The sequence below is a fragment of the Otolemur garnettii genome, unplaced genomic scaffold, assembly GCF_000181295.1.
Source record: "Otolemur garnettii isolate 467f Iridium unplaced genomic scaffold, OtoGar3 scaffold00015, whole genome shotgun sequence".
NCBI classification, from domain to species: Eukaryota; Metazoa; Chordata; class Mammalia; order Primates; family Galagidae; genus Otolemur; species Otolemur garnettii.
This window is the reverse complement of record NW_003852410.1, coordinates 15,726,538-15,750,186: the sequence shown is the minus strand read 5'-3', so window position 1 is coordinate 15,750,186 and position 23,649 is coordinate 15,726,538. Positions and strand designations below refer to the sequence as shown.

Genomic DNA, 23,649 nt, shown 5'->3' with positions numbered 1-23,649 from the left:
TCTTTAAATTGTCTAAGGGCTGGGTATAAACCACTGAGTGGCAGGTCGTGGAATTGCAAGAGCCTATGAGGCAAAAATTCATGTGGAAGAAATCAGATCTAAGTGGATTGCAAGTTCCTAAACTTTAAATTGAGGGGATTGCAAAAGAGCCATCTAAACTGCTCTGTAAATTAAAGCGGATCCTCTATAGTTGACCACCTCCCCTTACTGACCACCTTTTTAAGTTGACCTGATTTTCACGGACCAGACATGCGCCACATGTACGTATCAGTACAGTAGGCCTAGTTCCTTATGTTGACCATCCCCGTATGTTGACCAGTTTATTCCAGTCCCTCAGGCAGCCAAGTTACAGAGGTTGCACTGTACGTAGACAAGCATTTATAATTTGGCAAAGTCTTCTCCTAGATGGATTTGCTAGTGTTTTCCAAGTATGTATTGAAAGCAGGTTATTGAAAAAAAATAAAAAAGAAAAAAAGAAAGCAGGTGATTGGTGCGTGTGCTTCTTTGTATCCATTCAAGTGTTTTTTTTATCAACACTTTGTGCAAGGCAATGTGACAGGCCTTGGAGACACTGCTTCCATCCCTGTGAAACTTACAGACCAGACATAAGGCAAGACACATTAGGGGACTAATATTACAAGCACGATCACAAAGAAGAGTAAGTATGCAAGAGCCAGCAAGCCGGCGCTACGATGAGAGAAACCAGGAAGAACCCCCACCTTCACCTGAGAGGACTAGCGAGGACCCAGGAGTCTCAACACCCCACCAAAGCTCCTGCTGGTCTCACAGTGCTAATCAGAAGAATTGTGTCATCTGCAACTTACACTATTTAAAATAATATTTTTTTTCCACACTGGAAGAGATGGGCAAGTGCCCGTGTTTAGTACAATTCCAGGTTTCCGTCTATCTAGATCCAATCCTACAGTAGAACTCTTCTCCATGTTAAAGTTTACAGGGACACAAGAGAAGGAGGGAGGAGGAAGTGGGGGGGGGAGAGAGAGAGAGAAGGGGAGGAGAAGAGAGACAGAGAAGGAAGAAAGGAGGGGAGAGGCAAAAAGAGAGACAGAAAGATCACTACCTCCTGACCAGAGGGAAAAGGTAGAGCCATTTTCTTCTTTTTCCTCCTCCTCCAAAAGCTTGAAAACACTCTTAGAACCACTCATAGCTTCTATCACTGCAGCGTCAGAGCATCATTTTAGCAGAGCTGTGTGTGTGCGCGAATAATACTATTATTAGAAATTGTGCCTCCTTCCTGAGAAGCATCCATCTAATCTGACTGTGTGTACATCAAGGCGATGCGTGCAGCACGTATTTCAACCGTGCTTAAGCAGTATCTTGCCTCCACTTGCTTCTGATTTCTCTGAATTCTCATATTAACCTTTCTCTTTTTTTTTTTTTTTTCCTTAACAGTTCTGGGATTTTCCCTCTTTGAAACCTGACAGATACGTAAGATCTTTCAGTTCTTGCTATGAAGCACTAAAGCAAACTGAAAATATCGCCAGCCCTTTAGTCTCATTAGCTTCCTTTAAACACCTACTTTGCTGGTGTAAGCTAATGTGAACCTCTCTCACCCTGTTTAAATTCCGACATAAAATTTGTACACAACGATAAAACATGTGGCTCGTTTGTCATGCTTCCACGAGCAACTATGTCACTCACACCAAGAGCCACAGGCTGGGTGTGCAGAGCGATTTCATTCCTATTTCACATCACTCAATCGAGCCTTCTGGAGAAAAGCTTTTAACCACCACATCTGGCCTTTAATAAATCACTGCACTTTGTCTTCCTGCCAAAACTCCTCCTTTATCTAACTTACATCTTCATGATGAGATAGGAAATCACGCATTATGGTGGTGACAAACAATTGTAATTATGTCATTAGTAGCCATTTAGTCTACAAAGGTGTTCAAAAACGAAATATAATGCAAAATAAGAAATATAGGATAATACATTGATCGCAGTTCTAATCCGCCTTTACTTCAGGAGTGTAAAAAGCTGGCATAATTCTTGGGCACAGCAGGCAGTAATGGCATACCACTTTATGAACTGCACAGCTATTTTATTCCCCTATCTACTTAAAAATAAAAAAGCATTTAATAGCTTGATTTAGACATAAAAATTATTTGTGATGCCTCGCTGATTATAATATTTATTTTTCAACTGTTCGTACAAGCGATTTTGTGTGTTCGGAAAGAAGTTTGAGTCATTTCGGTTTAGAAAACCTAACCACATGTATGTGGATATATACATACACACATGTATATATGTGTAAGTATCTATATATGTGTGTGTACATATGTATACACACACACACATGAAACACACACAGAACTACTCCTAAAGATGTCAAACATAATACCTTTTCTAAAGATACCAAGTTGTGGGGGAAAAAAACTACAAAACAGAGGTTAATGAAAATGTGACTGTCGTTAAGGATAAAAATGTCCTTTAACCTACCATCTTTCACCATGCAGTTTTAGAAACAAGGTTTCAAAATAAGCACTATTTGGCTGTTCCTAAAGTTCTAAACCCCTGTGCATTTCTTCACGGTCAATAAAATTCAAAGGTTTGATTCCACCTAGAACATAGTGTCAGCACCCACCCAAAGGAACCCAGAAGGAAGCGCCACTAACAAGTGGTTGGGGGAGGGGAATCTTAAAAGCCTTGATAACCTACAACCTTCTCAGATGGAGTGTGATGAAATTTCCTCTTGCCGTGTCTCAACCTTTGAAATGCATACACCTAAAATAAGTGAGTAAACTGAATCAGAAGGCAGTGCGGTCAAACTTTATCGAGGGCACCATCATTTTACGTATAATTCCAGTCAGCTTCTTCAGCCTCCTCACTTCTTACAAACCATCATTTACTGTGAAATCTCTGCATGAGACTCCACAGATGATTCTACTAGTCATTTAAACACTTCTTCATTTGTTAACTCAACAACCATCTAGCAAATGCCTACTATGTTCCAGGGGGATCAGTTAATTTGAAGATAATGAAGATGTAAATACAGTGACAACAAGTTGAAACTTGAAATGATGCCAAGTCTCATTAACATAATGTTAAAAATTATGACCATTATTGGCAAATATGTACACTTTCTAAATGTGATAAGCTCTCATTTTTCACCTTACACATGACAGCGTATCTTTTCCTAAAAGAATTCGGAGCTGAGCTCATTAAAAAAAAAACCGTTTTGGCAAGTATGTGAAATATTATGCCTATGTTACCAATATTAATGTAAATCTTGTCAGTATCATTACCTGGCTAATTCAACCCAGGACTGGCATGAATGCAATGAGATCATTTATTTCAAAGTTTTCATGAACTTAATCTAAAAACTACATTAACTGGACTGTTTATAAAGGATACACCTTCTTTGGTTTATTTATTTGCGTATAATTATTCTTGTACATTTACTTTCATCTGAATACAAGCCCTTGGATTTTCAAAAGATATTGAGGAAGTAAATGAGGCTGAATTTTTTTCCCGTAAATTGTATTTGCAAAGAGAACAAACTCCCAGTAATAGGTCTTGTGTTGGACACAGAACACCTCCCCTTCCCCATTTTTCAATACACTTGGGGAAGAATTAGGAAGTGGCTATTCCAGACAAACAAAGTAAAATCAGAATAATAAACAGAGGCTTCAGGAGAACATATTGGGAGGAATCTCAATTTCATAAAAACAGAATGGTCTTCAGCCACATTTACCTACATGCTGTCAGTCTGACTTTCTGCTAATCAGTCTGTCTCGAGTCTAAGGATGAGTGAGTCCTTCAGTGCTGCAGTCTCCCCTGCCTCCACTCAAAAAACTCTGACATTTAGAATTTTATTTTTTCTAAGAAAAGCTTATCTGAAACTCACATGCTTCTCTAGTTACATATGAAAGAAATTGTACTCACATCAACATTATCTTTATTTATCAACTCCCCTGCACACTGCCCCCTGGGTACTAACAGTTCAAAAGTTCAAAAAGGTTTTTGAAAATAAACCAAGATAGAAAACAGGCCCCAGTTCCTATTTGGAACTTACATTCTCATGCCTTCTAGCATTCTCTAGATGATGGATCAAGAGGAATGATAAAAGAGAGAGAGAGTGAGGCAGCTTCCAGGGGAGGGTATCAACTGGTAAGGATGGCATTTCTCTTACTGACTGAAAAATTCGTCTCTTCCCCAGAAGCTGTCAGGCCTAAGCATGGGACAGACAGATCTACGTATCAGACCTCAGGATGAGAAGCAGCAGCTGAAAGACTCATTCCCTTGGAAATCCTTCTTCTCTTTTATTCTTATATTTTTCTTCTCTTTCATTCTATTTTTATTTGCTGCTGCTTCCCACATTCCTTCCTAAGCTTCCGTTGGCCCCTTGAAAGTGATGGCAGGGAGAACATACAGACAGGTCTGTGCGCAGGACGGCCTTCTCTGGGCCTCTGGAAGTATTGCTCCTCTCATGCTGGACTAATTGGTTGACGCTGTCCTTCTCTAAATCTTGTTAAAACCCACAGCTAAAGGGGAGTCTCTTGCCATTCAATCAATGTAGTGATGTATCTCTCTTCAAACAGATAAAGTGAATGAATGGGCAGAGTGCAAACTGACGTCCATTTGTCGTGAGACACAGGGACCCAGGCAGCCCAGTTGGAATACAGAGTTATCAAGCTCCCCCCGTCCCAACTTTCTCACCAGCCTATAAACTCCTTGAGAGAAGAAATGACACAAAAACATCTTCCTCACTTGGTATGCTGGCAGGCTCTGAGCTGAGGATCGATAAACCTTAGGAAGTACAATTAATTGTCCTAACAACTCTACTTCTGGGTACTTACTCTAAAGAAATTCTTATGAATGCAAAGATGTTTACTGCAGTAAAAATAAAATTATAAACCTCTATCAATAATGGAATGAATAGGCTGGGCACAGTGGCTCACGCTTATAATCCTAGCCCTCCAGGAGGCTGTGGTGGAGAATCCCTTGAGATCAGAAGTTCAAGACTAGCCTGAGCAAGAGCAAGACCAATCTCTACTAAAACTTGAAAAACTAGCCAGGCACTGTGGCGCACACCTATAGTCCCAGCTATTTGGGGGGCTAAGGCATACGGATGGCTTGAACCCAGGAGTTTGAAACTGCTGAGAGCTCGCAACAGAGTGAGATTCTGTCTAAAAAAAAAAAAAAAAAAAAGATGGATAAACACAACTCATTATCAAATGACAGAATTATATATAGACTTCTATGGGGTAAGCAAGAGTTACATATGTTGACACTGCATCTTTTTCAAAACCAGAGTTGAATAAGAAAAGCATGAAGTAGTGATACTAAACTTATAAACTACACATTCTCCAGAAAGGCTACTTGTGTTAAGGAAATCTATCAAAATGGAATGGAATAGAATGGAATGAGGTACCCCAAACTCCTGATGGAATTTCCTTCTGGAGAATGGGAAGAGTAAAGGTAGAGGGGATCTTAGCTACCACTGAAACCTTTCATTTCTTTTAAATCCACTCAAAAGCAAAAAGAACAAAGAGTTAACAACTGTTCTTTTAGGGTGGAGGGGGTCCCGATGAATGCTGATCCTTGCACGCTCTTCCAACTTGGACATGTGTTGGACTCCCCACTCACCCTCATCCTGTCAACTTAATTCTGAAGATAGTCTGAAAATCCCTCAATCAACACACTTAGCCATGCGTCTTCATTAGATGAAAGATTTTATAAGCAAAACCAAATTATTACAGTTTCTCAAAAGGAGAAGTTTTATTTTTGGTGAAAATATTATAAGCTAAATTACCTCGAAATCAGGAATAATGATTTCTTTCAATTCAGAAACCCCTAATGTGTTTATGGGTGGACTGCACAAGACCCCCTGGCTTCCTGAAGTGGTCACAAGCTATTCTCTATTCCAGCCAGGACACAGAATATGAAACCATGATGTTAACCAAAAGCTCACCTGGACCTCCAACAGCTAGAGACGGTGCTTCCAAACAATATATATTGACTCACCACTGAAAGCCTTTAGGCAATGGCTGAAAAAATGGGAAAGAAATAAGGGCAACACAAAAATGAAGGAACTATTTGAAAATTGGACTAGGATTAATCACATAGATACAGGTATAGATATAAATATCTCTCATACTTGTAAGAAAGAGTTTATTCTTACTCTGATAAAAAATAAAGGCCCCAAGGAATGATAGAATTCCCAATACAACAAAACTGCCCATCAAAATCAATGATTGTTAACGTGAAAGAGAATTTTGAAGATGATCAAATTCAATTTTATTTATTTTTGATAATACTAACATCAACAATAACAAAAGATACTGTATTTCTAAAGGAAAAGAGACTTACGATAATGGCCTATAGATAATTACCTTAAAGGACAGGATGGGCAGTGGGAACCCCAATATTGTTAACTTGTTTCCCCAGAATCACAGAACCAAGGCACAGGTTTTCTTCATGACACTTGACCAGGTTTCTAAAAATGTTGTACAAAGCCCATTAAGCACCAGAAGAAAAAAAAAAAAACACCCATAATTGTTGACTTTAAATATGCAGGCAAAAGTCACAGTAAATAACAATAATTTGCTTGGAATAGTGTTCCATACAGCATTTCACAGAAATCCAGCATACAATTTGCAAGAAAGTGCAGGCAAATTAATTGTATACTTTCACCTTTTCTTCTCAACTCACATAGAAGAAGAATAACATTTTACCCCACATGGAGAAGCCTCATAGGCGTCATAGGGTTTTGAAAAGAAACTAATCAATAGTATCAACTGAACCTGAGATTAGATTAAACGGCAGACAGAGGCAAACAGCCTACAACTGTTAAGAATCCTCATTCCCATGGCTTTCAAGCTCCTTTTCCCTGACGGCAGGCAACAGGGCAATATGGTTTATCACGCAGAGACTGAATCTGGAACAAAATGCCACCCCCAGCCCCAGGACTGCCATTGGTAATGGTTTGTGAAATACCTCCAAAGGCTCCCCCCAGCCAGCAGCCACCAACGCCCACATTCACATGCATCTGCCTGGCAAGCCTTATGCAGGGAAAGGAGCGAGCAGGCAGGCACAGCCCACCCAGAGTGCACCCCAGGTTCGTCTACACTCCCATCCTCAGTATCTGTGCAACTGTGGATGTGTGAACTTTTCTGATGCTTGGCATTCTCCACTAAGGAAAGGGGATAATAACAGAGGCTCCTCCGAAGGCAGTTGTGAACTCAAGGCAGGGAAACTGTGCGGGCTCTGTGCCTACTATCATCTCATTAGGGAAATCTATGTCTTATGTATCCAAATCATCTCCATCGTAAGAGAAAAAGCAATAGCTGCCATGCACTGAGCAATTACCCTGCAACACACACACACACACACCCTTTCTAGATTACACAACCCTAAGTAGAAGTTCACAGTATTCCCATTTTACAGATGGGAAAACTGAAGCTAAAAGAACCACCTGCCATACGGCCAACTGGTGGGAAGCAGATGCTGAATACTGATGCTACAGCTTGAGGCCCTAAACCAGCATTCAGCATTTCTGGCTGCACATTAGAATCACTTGGGAAACTTAGAAAATTCCACTACCCTGCAGGCTAACTAAATAGGAATTTCTTGGGTGGAGTGCCCAGGCATTAGTATTTTTTAAAGCTTTCCAGGAGATTCCAAAGTGCATCCTTGTTTAAGAAGAACATTTTTAGCCAGGCATGGTGACTTATGCCTGTAATCCTAGCATTCAAGAGTTCAAGACCAGCCTGAGCAAGAGATTCACCTCTACTAAAAATAGAAATACTTAACTGGGCATTGTGGTGGGCACCTGTCCAGCTCAGGAGGCTGAGGCAAGAGGACCGTGCAAGCCCAAGAGTTTGAGGTTGCTATGACCATGATGACGCCACAGCACTCTACCCAGGGTGACAAAGTGAGTCTGACTCAAAGAATTAAAAGAAACACCAACACATAAGGCATGTGGTCCTTCCCCAGAGTATTAGTTTCCTCTTGCTGCTGAAACAAATTATCACAACTTAAATGGCCTAAAACAGTACGCAGATTCCTTACCTCACAATTCTGGAGGTCAGAAGTCTGAAATGGGTTCCAGTGGCCTGATACCAAAGTACCCACAGCACTGCATTCCTTCTACAACTCCACCTCTTACTTTTTCTTCTAGAGCAGTGCTTTTCAACCTTTTTTAATCTCAAGGCACACTTGAAGCTACAGTTAAACTTCCACAGCACACTTAAATTATGTTGATTTTAAAAAACAGTAAAAAACAGAATATGTTTAACTGTGTTTTGAACTTCTTTCAAAAATAATTTAATTTTTTAAAAATTTTTATGGCACACTGGTGGGCCATGTCACACCAGCTGAAAATCACTGCAATCTAGAGAGCGCCTGCATTCCTTAGCCTGAGGGCCCTTTCCCTCTGTTTCCTGTCTTTCTTCCTTTTTTGTGAGGTGTTTTTTATTTTTTTATTTTTTTGAGACAGAGTCAAGCTGTCACCCTGGCACCCTACCCACTGAGCTATGGGCACCGCCTTTTTGTGAGCTTTTAATTGATAAGTTATTATACACATATGGCAGTCACTACAAAAGTTTTGAGACAGACTGTGTTGTGGTCCATCATTTTGCTCTGAAAAAACACAGTCAATAGCATCCTTCCTGATTCACCTGTTAGTTTCAACTTGCTCAGCTTACCAGTGTTGCTGAGAGGGCTTCAGTCATTCCCGTACTCATTTGTTTCCTTCCAAGCGGACTTTACTTCCTTGTGATTGTTGGGTATCTCAAAACTTTTGTAATTGCCCAGGTATATGGGGTAGAGTGTGATGTTTTGATACATGTACACATTATGTAAACATCAAATCAAAGCACTCTGCTGTGGAAACCAGCAGCATGGGACCAAGTCCTTCCCATGCAATGATGCAATCTCTGAGGTTCTCTCTCTTCATCCTCTCTCTTCTTTTTTTTTGAAATAGAATCTCGCTCTGTTGCCCAGGCTGGAGTACAGGGAACCAATCACAGATCATTACGGCCTTGAACTCCTGAGCGCATGTGATCCTCCTGTCTCCTCTTCCCTGAGGGCTGGGATGACAGGGGTGAGCCACTGGGCCCTGCCCTTCTTCTACCCTCAGGACACTTATTATTCCACTGGACTCACCTGATGCTCCAGAATACCCCCCCACACTCAAAAGTCAGGTGACTAGCAATATTAAATTCCATGTATAAGCTTAATTCCCCATTGCCATGTAATTTATCATATTCCCAGGTTTTAGGGATTAGGATGCAGCCTTCTTTTGGATATATTATTATTCTGCCTGCCATACCTGATAATTCTGCCTCAAGGTCAGGATCATGGGCAAAGTGACCCATTCCAAAGGTGACTTGAAAGTGAGTCATAGTATACAAGCCTCCTGCTTGCTTTACAGCAGGGGTCCTCAAACTTTTTAAACAGGGGGCCAGTTGACTGTCCCTCAGACTGTTGGAGGGTTGGACTGTAGCCCCGCGGTGAGTCAGCTGCTAAGCAGGACAGGCAGCAGTGCCAAAACACCTAGTGGGCTGGATAAATGTCCTCGGCGGGCCGCATGTGGCCCACGGGCCATAGTTAAGACTGAGGACGCCTGCTACGGTCTTAAGCAGAGAGAAAGCATCTTCCATTTCTCCCGCCACAACATTTTACATCGGATATGTTATCATGTTCAGTAAGGAAAGAGATAACCCGACTTGGTTCTAATTGGATAGTCACATGAGAAATTTCTGCTTGGTTCTAAATGCAGCAACTCTGCACTGCTATCAGGCTGGGAACGACACACCACCCATTCTCCCCAGCACACAGAAGCCTGCATCTAATTTTACAAGAGCTTGAAAGTATTATGTCCTCTAACTTGAATTTTCTTTGCCAACAGCCACCACAAAAACAAATGACTTTCAGTAGGGTGCTTTTCACTGCATTTGTGTACTGGGTTGTTTTTCTGAGGTGGGAAGGGGGCCTTATTAAAAAAATCATGCTTCTAATCCCTAAAAAGACCAAAATAGTTTCATCCTTTCATAACCTGTCATCAGGCATGTTTTTCTAAAATTAAACACATATGGCTCAAGCCAGAGTTACATTATGCACCATATTATGTAATTATCTTTTCAATTTATTACTCCTCAAAATAGAAAAAGATTAGTCCACGTTTCTTAAGTCTGAGTAAACATATGGCCTGAGGATTGTAAATGACATCCTATCTTTAAAAGAAGTTCCAAGACTAAACAACATACAATACTCCCTTCGGAAAGGCCATATGTGGTATCAGGGTTGTGAGATACAGAACTCTGTGTGTGTGTGTGTGTGTGTACAGAACTGTATGTGTGTCTGTGTGTCTGTATATGTGTACGTATATGTATGTGTGTATGTGTGTCTGTGTATGTGTGTGTGTGTTGTGTGTGTTGTGTGTCTGTATATGTATGTGTGTGTGTGTTGTGTGTGTGTATGTGTGTATACATCTTTTTGCTTTCTGGACCTGTCTTTAACGCCGTGAAGTACTCCTGCTGGCAGATCATCAACAGTGCTAAAATAGGGACCAAAAAGAAATAAAATCTCCATTTCAGCATTTCCTATTAGCCTAGTGTACGTGGGTCCTATTTAATCCGTAAGGAAAGGATTCTCAGTCATCTGGGCATTTGTACAAGCATTACCCATCTTTCTGCATTTCAGGAGCTTAGTGCCTGCTTCCCTGGCAGCCTGTGCACATCCCATTCTTCATGTTACCCGGTGATTTAAGACCTCCATTGAGACCTTCTGCTTGATCACTGTCCTTTTCTTCCTCATCAGGGAAGAGAGCAGTCAAGCAGGGATACTCCTTGCTGCCAACGACTCCCTTCCCTACAACTACATTAAAGTTATTCTGGGGGCTCCCAGCGGTGTGTGGCTCAGTGAAGGGCCTGACAACGTCCCTATCATCAAAACCTTTCTTCAGGGGAGTTTGTGACTTTTCATTTGCAACAGGCAGAAATTTCTGCATAGGGCTGCCAACCATAAAGGAAATATTTCAGACACAATTCAAACTCAAAACAGTTTAATTGTTTACTCCATGTTGAAGGATATCAGAAATAAAATGCTGTTGAGTGGGTTTCTGATGCCTTTATGCTCCCCTTCACTAGAAAACACAGTGATTTGGGGTTTTTTTTAAGACAGAGTCTCATTATGTTGTCCTCGGTAGAGTACTGTGGCATCTCAGCTCACAGCAACCTCCAACTCTTTGGGCTTAAGTGATTTTCTTGCCTCAGCCTCCCAAGTAGCTAGGACTACATGTGTCCACCAAAATGCCTGGCTATTTTTTTGTTGCAGTTGTCGTTGTTGTTTAGCTGGTCCAGGCAGAATTCAAACCCACAAACCTCGGTACATGTGGCTGGCACCATAACCACTGTGCTATGGGTACTAAGCCAGAAAAAATGGTATTAAAAATAATTTTTATGAGAAGCAAGCAAGTTTTGAAAACCAGCTAATCAAGCCTGCACAGAGCCACTACCATGTACCCATTCAAAAGGTGTTTAAATAAATATACATAGTGCTATGAATGTGCAACAAGAAATCATGGATTTCAAAATTCTTTCCTTCAAGGAAATATAATTCCCACAGGGTTGATATCAACAACTTGCAATGGTGTTGCAAAGCAAATTTTAAGAACACAGCATCCAAGAACGCTTTACTGCCTGAAGTGGAACCTTTCAGACAAGATAGTAAAACTATTCAAGGGTATTTTGCTCTGCCATGATGGAAGAGTTAACTCGTTTTCACAGCATAAAGACAATCCTTCTCATTTACTCTGAATGGGTAACTAGAGGCAGGACCAGATTCCCAGCCTATCCTAATTATACCACAGTAAAAAACATGCCAAGCCTGGTTTCTAATCACTAGGATGACACTACAGTCCACTAAAAGTAAACCACTAAATTGGCTAGAAAAGATAAATCTTAGAGTCAGAATCGATAAAGAAATCTTTTTGGCTATCCTGTATTTACTCAATCTTTGGAACCAGAAATGCCATGTTTAGGTTATTTGGCATTTCATCATTTAATACAGATCAATACTGATATTCCCCATAGAAAGGTGTAACAATCCAACAAGGAAGCAATATGAATGACAGGGCTTTTTTAGAGGAGGAGGCTCTCACCACAGGACCTTTGCACATACGTTTCTCCTTCAGGAACGTTCTTCCCCCTCAGATATCCCCATGGCCCCCTCAGGACTCCTTAACCTTAACGATTCTAAGTAAAAATAGCACATCTCCTCACAGTCTACATTTCTTTGCCCTGATTTATTTTCTCCATACCACTTACCACCATGAGATATACCATATATTGTTTGAATTCTAACTCACCTCCTTCCAGAATATAACTGCCAAGAGATCAGGAAGTGGCTTTGTCCACAGTCACAGTGTGTGAAATAGAACCTGGAATGTAACCAGCACTGAGATATTTGTTGAGTGAGAAAATGAACAAGCAAATGAATGAGTGGGTGAGTGAGCGACTGAGTGAATGGGCTGATACAACAGCCTTTGTGTCCTCTTTGGCAGTAAATCTGTCTATGGTTGTACCATTACACTAAGGTTCGTCTATCTTTTGAATGAAAAAAGCCTGAATCTAAATTACTTATCTTGAAAGAAAGCGATCTCAAGCTATACTGAAGTTAACAGTGATAAAGTTTAAAACAAAAATCCTTGAAGTAAGAGGAATATGGCCCCGCAGTTAGGTGTTTTAACTGTGGGGTCAGATTGCCTGGGTTCTACTCTCATTTTCTCTCCATTGATCTTTTGCTGTATTTTATTGAATTAACTGCCCATAAATTTTTTTTTTAAGGTAAAAAATCTGTTTCCATGCTGGGGCTATTAAAACATTTATGGATTTCAGGTAGATTATTTTTGTTACAATACTTTTTTCTATTCCGAGAAATGATGGTGTGCTTTCAATTGTAGCTTGTCTTTCTGGTGTAAATTTAATTACTCACAAAAGACTCTGCTTTCTTTGTTCACCAAAGTTGTATTGTTGTGCTTATGTAGTAGAAAAAGCATTCACATGTTTTTAAAATTGCCCGCCCAAACTGGATCAATGTTTCTTGTGTTCTCCCAAAGGAATTATCAACCAAATGTCAAATACTGGTTTAATATCTTTTTCTAAATTCCCCCCAAACATCAATTTTGCATTTCTGATGTCTTTGAGGGATGTACCATGGAAGAATCAGGACTTCAAACGGAATATGCTGTCTTCCAGGACACCTTGCCTTTTCAAGTTGAAGACTCACTACGTTTTTCCTCATGTTGGAAACTGCCTGGAGGGAGGCCGCATCACATAAGGCTTCACATGTGTAGCACGCGGCCGTTTTCTCCACGACATGCAGGTCCCCCTGCGCTAATGGGCTCCAATGTGAGTTGCATGAAAAGACAACAAATGGGGGTGTTGAACCCACGGCCTGTGAAATGCATGCTGATTTGTGAGGACTACTTCTGCTTACCTGTGGTGTCGGGTATCACAAGAAGTATTCATGGACTTTTTTTGCTAATCAGCTTTCTTTGGTGTTTGTGTATTTAATGTGTAGCCCAAGATAACTCTCTCTCCTCGAACGTGCAGCCAAGAAAGAAAAAGAGGTCAGACACTCTTGCTGTAGAAGAATCAATACAACTTCTGAGGCACATAAAAGGACATAAAATAATTTTTAAACTCATATAGGTAAGTGTGCACGGTTGTTACATTTTGACATCACACAACACATAGGAGGTATATGAACCAATACCCCCTCGCCCCACTCGTTCATTTGTTATGTATCCGCACCAGTTCCCTTTCCAGAATAAAAAGACCTGCTGTGGAACTACACCAGGGACGGAATGGTCTTTTTTATCTTATTTTCTGACCACTTGACGTTGGCAGGAGGCAAGCAAGGCCTCTTACAGAGAATGACCTGTTAAAAACAGCATCAATTAAGTCCTCCTCCAGTGTGGCAGAGCAAACAAGCCCCTCCCAGCTTTTGAATGAAGGAAACTTCAATTCTAGTACAGCCTCTCCCACTTAGAACACTGATTTCCTCATCAATAATCCCGGGTTGAGGGAGTGGGATTCCCAGTGCACGTCCCACCCACCAAGAAGTGGAGACATCCAGTGAGATACCGTACATTACGATGCCCACTGCTATAAATGGCATGTGATGCTCAAAAGCTCCAAGAGGAGGAGGAGAGCTGCTATTACTACCAGAAGTGGAAGTGTTCCCAAACTGAGCGGCCACTGTTTGCCCTTCAGTGTTCATCTCTATAATCTTTAAATGACCTGTTTTTGCTTTTGTTTTTTGACAAATAGTTCTTTACTCTGTTTGGCACTCTATTCAAAGTCCTCGGGACTTTCATAAGAGGGTGAGGTAGCTTGATGTAGAGGATGTGTGTGGAGACCTGGGCACCCTTGGGCAAGTTTTTAATGTCTCTTGGTCTCAGATGCTCGGCCTGGAACGCCATGAGGGCTCAAAGCAACCACCTCCAAAACTACCTTTTGCAAAGACATCATGGGGTTTATAGGGTGGGGTAAAGGGCAGATTTCTAGGACTGAAATATCTGTTGTATTCAGTCTCCCATTCTGATCAAAGAGGCCCCAAGGCTTTTTCTGCCTTGATCTTGGTGCTATGACTCCCTTAAGATGAAAACAACACAGTGTTCTGGCCACAGTGGACGAGACAAAGGACTAACACGGAAAGCCAAGGAGAGCTGCAAACGAGGCACAGGAAAGCCCAGCTGCCCTTTGAAGTAAATGTTAAACAAGAGGGATGTGCCACTCTGAATACTTCAAAATGATGCAACCAAATCCTCTCTCTGGGTGAGCAGAAACTACAGATACGGAAAGAAAAGCTGGGTTCTCCATAGGAGTCGTGGTCCCAAACAAGACGGGGCTCATCCTTCGCCTCTGGTGAACTCCACCATCCAATGCCCCCACCTCTCCTCTGCCTCCTCACAGGGCAGCACGACCACATCTCACACCGTGCATCAATCCAAACAGAAAACAGGTAAGCGAGAATAAACACATTTGGGGTTGAATATGTCCGTCTAATTAAAAATACCGTCCTGCTTAATACAGGCTAACCGGCTGGAGAATTAATGTGCCACCTGTGCATATATGCAGCGAGAGTAGAAAAAAGTAAAAGCAGAAGTTTCCATAGGTGTTTTGTCTCCTGATGTGCAGGAACCACTGCCCAGACGCACACCCAGGGCTTCATCTTTTGAAGACACATGGAGATGGAGGGAGGAAACAAACAAGCCAGCAAACAAAATCAACGATAAGCCAATGGGCTATTCAGCTAATTCAAACACAAACACATACAAATAACCTAAATATCCAATCAATAAAAAAATGACGCTCTGTCCACATGATACAAGGCTGAGCTGCCACGCAGGGGGATGGTCCACGTCCCCGCCAAGAGAGTCAGATGACACATACGCACGTGCACCTCACGGACACACACGCTAACTACTTACCTGTCTTTTCATCCCCCACTGGACTTCCTCCTAACATTTTACTAGAAAAACGTTCAAACATCCAGATAAGTTGGAAGGACAGCATACCTCCCACCTGCGTCTGCTCTCAGATTCCACCAACTAACGTTTGCTCACCTTGCTATACCATATCTCCGAGTACTTATTTTGGTTTTTGACAATACATTTGAAAGGAAAAAGGCACAATGTATTTGAAAGGAAAAAGACAAACTACCAAATAGCATGTACAGTATGACCTCATTTAAAAAAAACATATACGCGCGTGCGCGCTTAACATGCCCAGAGGAACAATGGAAGGAAATACCACAAAATGTTACTAGTAACAGTTTTTACATCTTTCCCCCCTCATTACCTATATGCATTTTTTTCCTTTTCTTTCTCATTCTCCTGAGCAATAAACATTCACTCCTTGTGAAATAAACAGACATGTAATTAAGGGAAGGAGCCAAAGATGAGAAGAGCAACCGGGCCCAGGCGAGCAGGATCCAGGACAGAGGGGATGTGCAAACCCACGGCTACACCCTCCTTGGGGCTGTCCCAGCTCTCCCTGAAGCTCATGCTGAAACCCACCCACGGGAGTGGTTGGCCACCAAGGGCAAAGGCCGCCTAATTCCCAGTCCTGCTAGTCATCCAAATTGTTTAAAATCAGATTAACGAGTTTTCAGATGCAGTTCTAAGAGAATTTCCAATCACCTCCCTGAGACTGTCAGTGGAACGTGACGGGGATTTCCGGTTTCCACGCTTTGCATTTTGGCAGCTGTCATAAACGATCGCGCGTTCAACAAGGCCACCTTCCTTTGCCTCTACACCCAGCTCAGCAGCCTCTGCACCGGAAAGCACTTGGTCAGCAAACACCTAGGCCCCAGCCTCTGGCTGTGGAAAGCCAGGAAAATCCCAGTCACAGATGCACTGCCCAGGTCTGGAGAACCTTCTACACTCCACACGGCAGTGTAGGGTGTGTATCCCCGGCTATATCTGCCAAGTTCGGTAAGGTTTAAGTCTTTCTTCCAATTATCAAAACAGGGGAACAAGCAGAGAGAACTGCTTCTGGTCTGAGGAATATTCTGATGCAGCTTTTGCGAATCTTCTAAATGTGCCCCAGCCACTGCTGGGGGTGGGTAAGGGGAGAGGGAAACCTCTTCTGAGCCTCCCCTGTACATCAGGCTGGATGTGCTGATGATAATGCCCTGGGTAATGAATAAGACGATCACTGAGCAAACAAAATAAAAATAACTTATATCAGGCCCTTGAATTTTTTAATAGCACTCATTGATGGGTCAGCAGAATCTCATAGCTGTGGGGGTTAGTTTTCAAATCCTGCATCTGGCTTCATTTAATCATTACCATGTTCTCATTCAGAATACTGTATTTTCCTGGCTCTTTGTTACTGTTGTTCATTTTAAAAAAATTGAAAAGGCACACCTAAATTATCTATCATCACACCCTAAGAAAAATCCAGGTACCTGGAAGTATAAGATTAAGTTCTCATTCATATTTTAAGAGTCGTCGATGTGAGAACCACAAGTTCCCTCCCACAACGCCCCCCCCCCAACACACACATTTGTGTAACCCAAAGAAGGAAAGGGGGCTCCGTACTGAAGTAAGAATACAACAATCCACCCCTTGGAAATTCATAAGGCATATGGCTATATTAGAGGTTCTGAGATATTAATAAAACAAAACAAGTACAGCCCAAACTGGTTTGTCCAGAGAATGCTTGATTCCCTCCATAGATTACCTACTTAAAGTCCCATGAAAAAGAAATGAGGACCCCAGTAATTAAAAAACAAACAACTCGTATCTCTTAGGATGATAATTTTTCAATCTAAAAATTATGATTATAATTTTCACTCTTGTTGATAGCAAAATATGTTTCATGAAACCACAGAGGCTTTATAAGATGTAGACATAAAAACAGGTTTTTTGAGCCTGGGTCTTTGATGTGAGAGCCAATATTTACATAAATAAAACTTAGAATGTCAGAGCCAGAAGGGAACGTAGATATCACAGAATCCAATTCATCTCACAAAGAAGGACACCATTTCTCAGAGATGTAAGTGGCCTATTCGAAGGTATAGGACACAAATGGCCCCATAACACCAAGGGAACACAGAGACAGGCAGACACACTATTGGGAAGTGTAGTGTAAGGATAACTCAAGAATTAGTTGTTCTCGTTTTTTCTATTACAGGCTTCGGTAACTGTTTAGCTCTCTCATTATAAAATAGTCATGACCACAAACTGCCCTTAACACCACAAAACACATAATCACCCCTCCAAAAGAACCTCAGCCCTACAACATAAAGGCAACTTTAAAAAACTGATAAAATAAACCACTTAAAGAGCAACCACTTGCTTTATAAGTAAACCATTTGGCTTAGTTTTAAAATAAGACTTCAAAGGGGTTTGAGATAATAGAAAGCTGAGACTTCAGCATCTTTCATCACAGGAGTGATAGAACAACTACTATCACTGCTTGAGAAGAAATATTTACAAATTATCTACTTTGTACCAGGCATTGTACTTAAGAGACTGGGACCAGACTACAATAGTACAGTTACATTCTTGCCTTTTGGAATTAGGAAGAAGACAGATAGTAAATATATATATATATATATATATATATATATATATATGAAATGAATGCCACAAAAGCAAGTTATATGGGGCCATATGAAAACATAAGGGGACTGTGGAAATAGGAAGGTCAGGGAAGCCTTCCCTGAAGTGACTACTGAGCTGAAAGCTGAAGGATGGGCAGGAGGTAACCAGGTTAAGAGGAGAGCAAAGCATATTCCAGGCTGAGGAACTGTATATACAAAGGCCCTGTGGCAGTGGGAAGCAGGGTAGGATATAACCAGGGTGGCTGCAGCAGGAAAAAAAACGTGGGGAGAGGGAAGCATAGAGGGAGAAGAAGCACAACTCACACCACGAAGGCTGTCCTGACCCTGTTTATCATGAGGGGAATGGGAGACCAGTGATGGGACCTCCATTTAGTGAACAGTGGGCGGAACATGATCCTATTTGCATTTTGACAAGATCACTCAGGCTGCTGAACAGAGGGCACACTGGAGTAAGAACAGCCATTCTCTGGTAGAAACAAAAGTCCAAGTTTATAGATTCCTGGTACATGCAAAACACCAGAGGAATCCTTACAAAATGCTCAAAACAATTCCACAAACACACATCAGACATCAGGTGGCGCTGGAAAGAAGAGTGCCTTAAAGTCAAGTGGCACAGACACACGGCATCCTCAGGGCACAGCCCAGTCATCCACAGGCTGCAAATACACGTTCTGAGCCCCAACCTCACCCACCATGGAATTTACAGATGGTTTATTCCGGCATCTGTTTCACACTGGCTACGTTCCATCCTTATTGATTTTAGACTTCCAATTATCTCTGTATTTGAGCTTGTGGACTAAGACGTGTAAGGCCCGGCACCAAAACCAAAACCATAAAGCATTCCAAGTTGTCCTCCTAAAAATGAGCACTGTGCTTCTGGACTAGCTTCTTTAGCAGATGCTAAGGATGGCAGAAGGAAATAATAGACCATCCACACAAGATTTTAATATCGGAACGTATCTTTCTAAAACCACATGGAGCTTCTTGTGATTTTTCTTTTTTCCACATCTGAGACAATCTCAAAGTATTACGTTTCCAGCTTTTAGGAGACAAAAAAATTGACTATTTTTATGTGGAGCTAAATTCCTTTCAACGAAAAGGACGGGAAACAGTTAATGCATCATTTTATTTTTCCTGCAGATCTACAAATGGGGACAGGCATCTTAGCTGGCCCTGGACTAGCACAAGTTTGGACAGAGCTGGGGCTGTTGGGTTTAATTTGGCCAAATAAAGGAACTCTCAACCCAACGAGCATTTGGTCCGCATCGCCGATTCACTTCATATTACAGATCGAGGACATCAGCAGTACTGTTTAGAAAAACTGGCAATGCTGTTTAGACAAACACCCCCGAGAAGACAGACTGTGGATAGGAAATGTGGTCTGTTGCACTGTTATCCTAGTTTTTTTTTTCTTCTTCCTTCCCTCATGAGTGCTTTTCATGTAATTTTTACTCACGAAGTTGCCAGTGTTAATTTCTACAGGCCAAATTTGGCTCACTTATTCTTTGCCAATTCCACAGTCAAATTCTGTGTGCTTGTGGGGGGTGTGTGTGTTTCTCTACTGAATTGTACCTAAAGCCACTTTATGACCACACGCTCATGAAGAATGAAGGCAGCATCACTTGGGTACCTCTAATGACAAAATCTGTCTCTATTAGCAAAAACGATCAAGCCCTGCAAGCTGGCAGGAGCCTCAACTCAGCAAGACACACGAATCCCACGGAACCTTTACAAGGGTGTGACAGAGTGTCCTCAGAAAGGCCACTGGCATGTTCTCCTGTGCAGGAAAAAGGCAAAGCAGAAAATTTCTGGGATTTTCCCTCACAGGCTCCATAACTTAAATGCACTGTTCATTTTAGTGAGCTGGGTACAAATAACAAGGGCAGAAAACAACAACTTGTTCCTTTCTTTTGTTTTCCAGAATCAAGTAATCCAATGCGGGTTCGTTTTTCTATAAATATTTTGAAGTGATAAACGTGTTGGATTTTCTCCTTTCCGCAACAGAGCTAACAGTGAAAGACATTAGTAACTGTCAGAACCAAAACATTTTATTATGCTCACCTCAGATCCAAATACTATTATCAATTACCAAAAATCCCCGGGTAGGACATTAACTCTGAACCAAAAGATGTGGAGGAACCCAATCTTAATACTTTCTCCAGTTATTCATTTACACCCAATATCACTGTAAAGGATTAAGGAAACATCTATTTAATCAGTCATATATATATACATATATATACGTACATATATATGTATATATGTAGTATTTTATTTTATTTTATTTTTGAGACAAAGTCTCACTCTGTCTCCCTAGAGTACAGTGCTATCATCATAGATCACTGCAACTCAAACTCCTAGGCTCAAGTGATCCTCCTGTCTCAGTGTCCCAAGCATCTGGGACTACAGGCACATGCTGCCACACCCAGGTAGTTTTTCTAGTTTTTATTAAAAACTGGGTCTTGGTCTTGCTCAGTTTGGTCTCCAGCAGCTTCCCAGAATACTAGGATTACAGGTGTGAGCCTTCCCATCAAGTCAGTTATATATTTTTCAAAGATATATAACATCAGGCTGGGCACCATGGTTCATTCCTATAATCCTAGCACTCTGAGAGGCCGAGGAAGGTGGATTGATTGAGCTCAGGAGTTCGAGACCAGCCTAAGCAAAAGCAAGATGCTGTCTCTACTAAAAAGAGAAAAATGAGCCAGATGTTGTGGTGGGCGCCTGTTGCCCCAGCTACTAAAGAGGCTGAGGCAAGAGAATCTCTTGAGACCAAAAGTTTGAGGTTGCAATGAGCTATGACACCATGACATTCTACCCAGGGTTACAAGAGGGAGAAGTGTTTATAAACAAACAAACAAACAAATAAACAAACTATATGACATTCTAAGAATTTAAGAATCAGAAGTTTTAGTTCCATGAGAACTAAAGGAGAAACAAAACTCTGAAATATAACTTACTCACCTGGGCAGAACTATAAAGAAATAAAAAATAAAAAGTAGGTATTTACAGAGGTTATAGGCTCTGGAAGAAACTGGGCTGTATTAGTCAAGGCTGTACCCAACACCTGCTCTTGACAGGTAAGGGAGAAACTGGATTACCATGAACATCTGTCATCTCACCAGCACAGTGCCAAGGGCAATGTCATTCACAGACTGGTCTCCCAATTCACCACAACATTTGCAAACAGATTTGGAGGTTTCTCATGTAACTCAGCATTTCCCAAAGTGTACTGCAAGTACCGGGGGTGGCACACGGGATGGTTTTAGGTGGCCAATGAATGAGCGCTGCACACACCCATGCACACGTGCACATTTTAATAGCTGGGTGTTTACTTTTACTGTGTTCCTCATTGCTCTATGGTCCACCTTCATACCAGTATTCCACATATGGCCAAATTCTATAGTTTTCTTTTATGAGAAACAGAAGAGCAATTTTAGAAAAAAATTAGGTATATTAGGTCTTTCAAATGTATAAAGATATGGCAAAAATGGGAGTGTGGAGTTTGACAAGTAATCATGCAGCTGCATAAAGAGTGATGTGGAAGGTGATGAGATTCATGTTAGAGCAAGGAACGGGAAGAGGAGGCACAATTTCCGTATCAACAGGACACACAGCAGTCACTCCACTTCCACGAGTGTCAGCACCCTCATCTGTGCAGCAAAGTATGTGCACCCCAACTCTTTCTGCCATGGCACCATTTAAAACGTTGAGAAAACCCTTCCCTGCATACAATGAAACATCCTGACATCCACATATGAACACAGATAGGTGCACAAGCTCACACACACATACATGCACCATATTAACCTTCTGCATATATGTAACGGAGACCCAGACTCCGCCCGAGGAGGTGGTTGATCAGGAAGGTATGAATAAGCAAAAGCTGCTATGAACAAACCTGCCTGTGGTGACACACACCTGTAGTCCCAGCTACAGGGCAGGGGAGGCATGAGGATCGCTTGAGCCCAGGAAGTCAAGGTCTGTCTAGAAAACTGAAGCTCTGTTTTTCTCTCAAGAAAAAAGGGAGGTCCTCTGAATAAAGCAGTTTTCCCTGTCTGACCCTAAGCATCCGAGTTTCCACCTCCTGCCTCAAGCAGCATGTGGTCAGCCCCAGGCCCACTGAATGGACCACAGCACTGGGAGGACTCTGACATTCCTCTCAAGCTCTACACTGTTCATGTGCCACAAAGCCTCACCTAGGACAGCCCCTGACATGAGACGAGGGATGTATCAGTCTGCAAGGGACAGACGTAACAAAGGGAAATTTGTCACCATCGCGCCCAAAGTTAGGTGCTTCCTGAGGATGAGAACCGAGCAACATATACTTTGGGGAAAACCAAGTTAAGAATAGAATGAGCAAAGGAAGAATGAAACTACAAGAGCAAAGTGAATGAGGATCCTCTTACTCAATTCTGACACCAGGAAAAAAAAATTAAGCATATTAGAGGGGAATTTAGCCAGGCTATGCCATCCTCTACCCTCCAGTAAATTTATGCCCCTTTCAGAGTTTCAGAAAAAAGAATAAAGCTACATATGGTTTCAATATTTTCTCTATGCTAGTGCAATCTAGTTATCTTTTTATTCAATAAGACCACCAAAATTGCATGTGTTTCCTAAATAATCTTGCATTTATATAATCTGACATTTTCTCAGAGAAGCATAAATTGTTTGAGGGCCGTATCTCCAATGCATGACAATAAATTGCAGTGTGTCCTATTTTAGGACAACCACAGTATGCAAACGTCGGTCACCAGGCAGCGCAGCACAGAGACACCTGCACAATGAATGGTTCACTCTACAGAAAGAGACACTGCTGCTCTCAGAACCTCCTGCCTACAAAGGCTGGCTGGACTCTTCTCTCATTCAAGGGGGATGATGTCACCAAGCCACTGTCCAAACCCCTCAGAATGCCAGACTAACTCTTAAAACCAGCACCAACTACCATAATTCTCTTAAAAACAGACCAGCATTAGCCTGCCTATGATTAGCACACCAGCTGCCTCCGCCCTGCTGATGGCGTGCCTCCATCTGACCAGCCCAGGAGGCGAGCAGGCGTCTCATCCCTTCCCGACGTGGCCTCGGTTCCCTATGTCATCATTTTAGGGTATGCTCCTCTTTGAGATTTTCGAGCAACCCGGCCCACCATCGCAAGGCAGTCTTGACGTCACCCAGTGATTTGAGTACCGAGCGTCTTTCACTCTTAGACACTGCGACATCTTAATGGTGTGATGTGGAACAGGAAACATTAACTCACCTGCTAGCTCCAGTCACACTTCACAGCCTTCTAACACAAGTCAAGGACAGCATGTGAAGGAAGTCAGAAGTCAAAGGGAGCGACAGTGCAGACACTTCGGAACAGAGAAGAGTGTAATAGCCTCAGCGTGGACATGAACTTTTCAACAACCAACCCCCTCCTCCTTCTATTAGAAAATATAACATGCAATTTAAAATGTCCTGGCGCTTCTCACATCTCAGTGTATTTGAATTTCACGGTGACCTTGGCTAAACACAGACTGGTCAGTCAGTCTGGGGTGGGGCCCCAAA

General features: G+C 41.8%; 1 protein-coding gene across 4 annotated transcripts in view; it reads right to left on the bottom strand.

Annotated features, from left to right (window-relative positions):
* The window catches only part of FOXP1 (forkhead box P1), a 610,533-nt gene that overhangs the window by 424,748 nt on the left and 162,136 nt on the right, over positions 1-23,649 (bottom strand). The gene's annotated exons all lie outside the window — the stretch shown is intronic.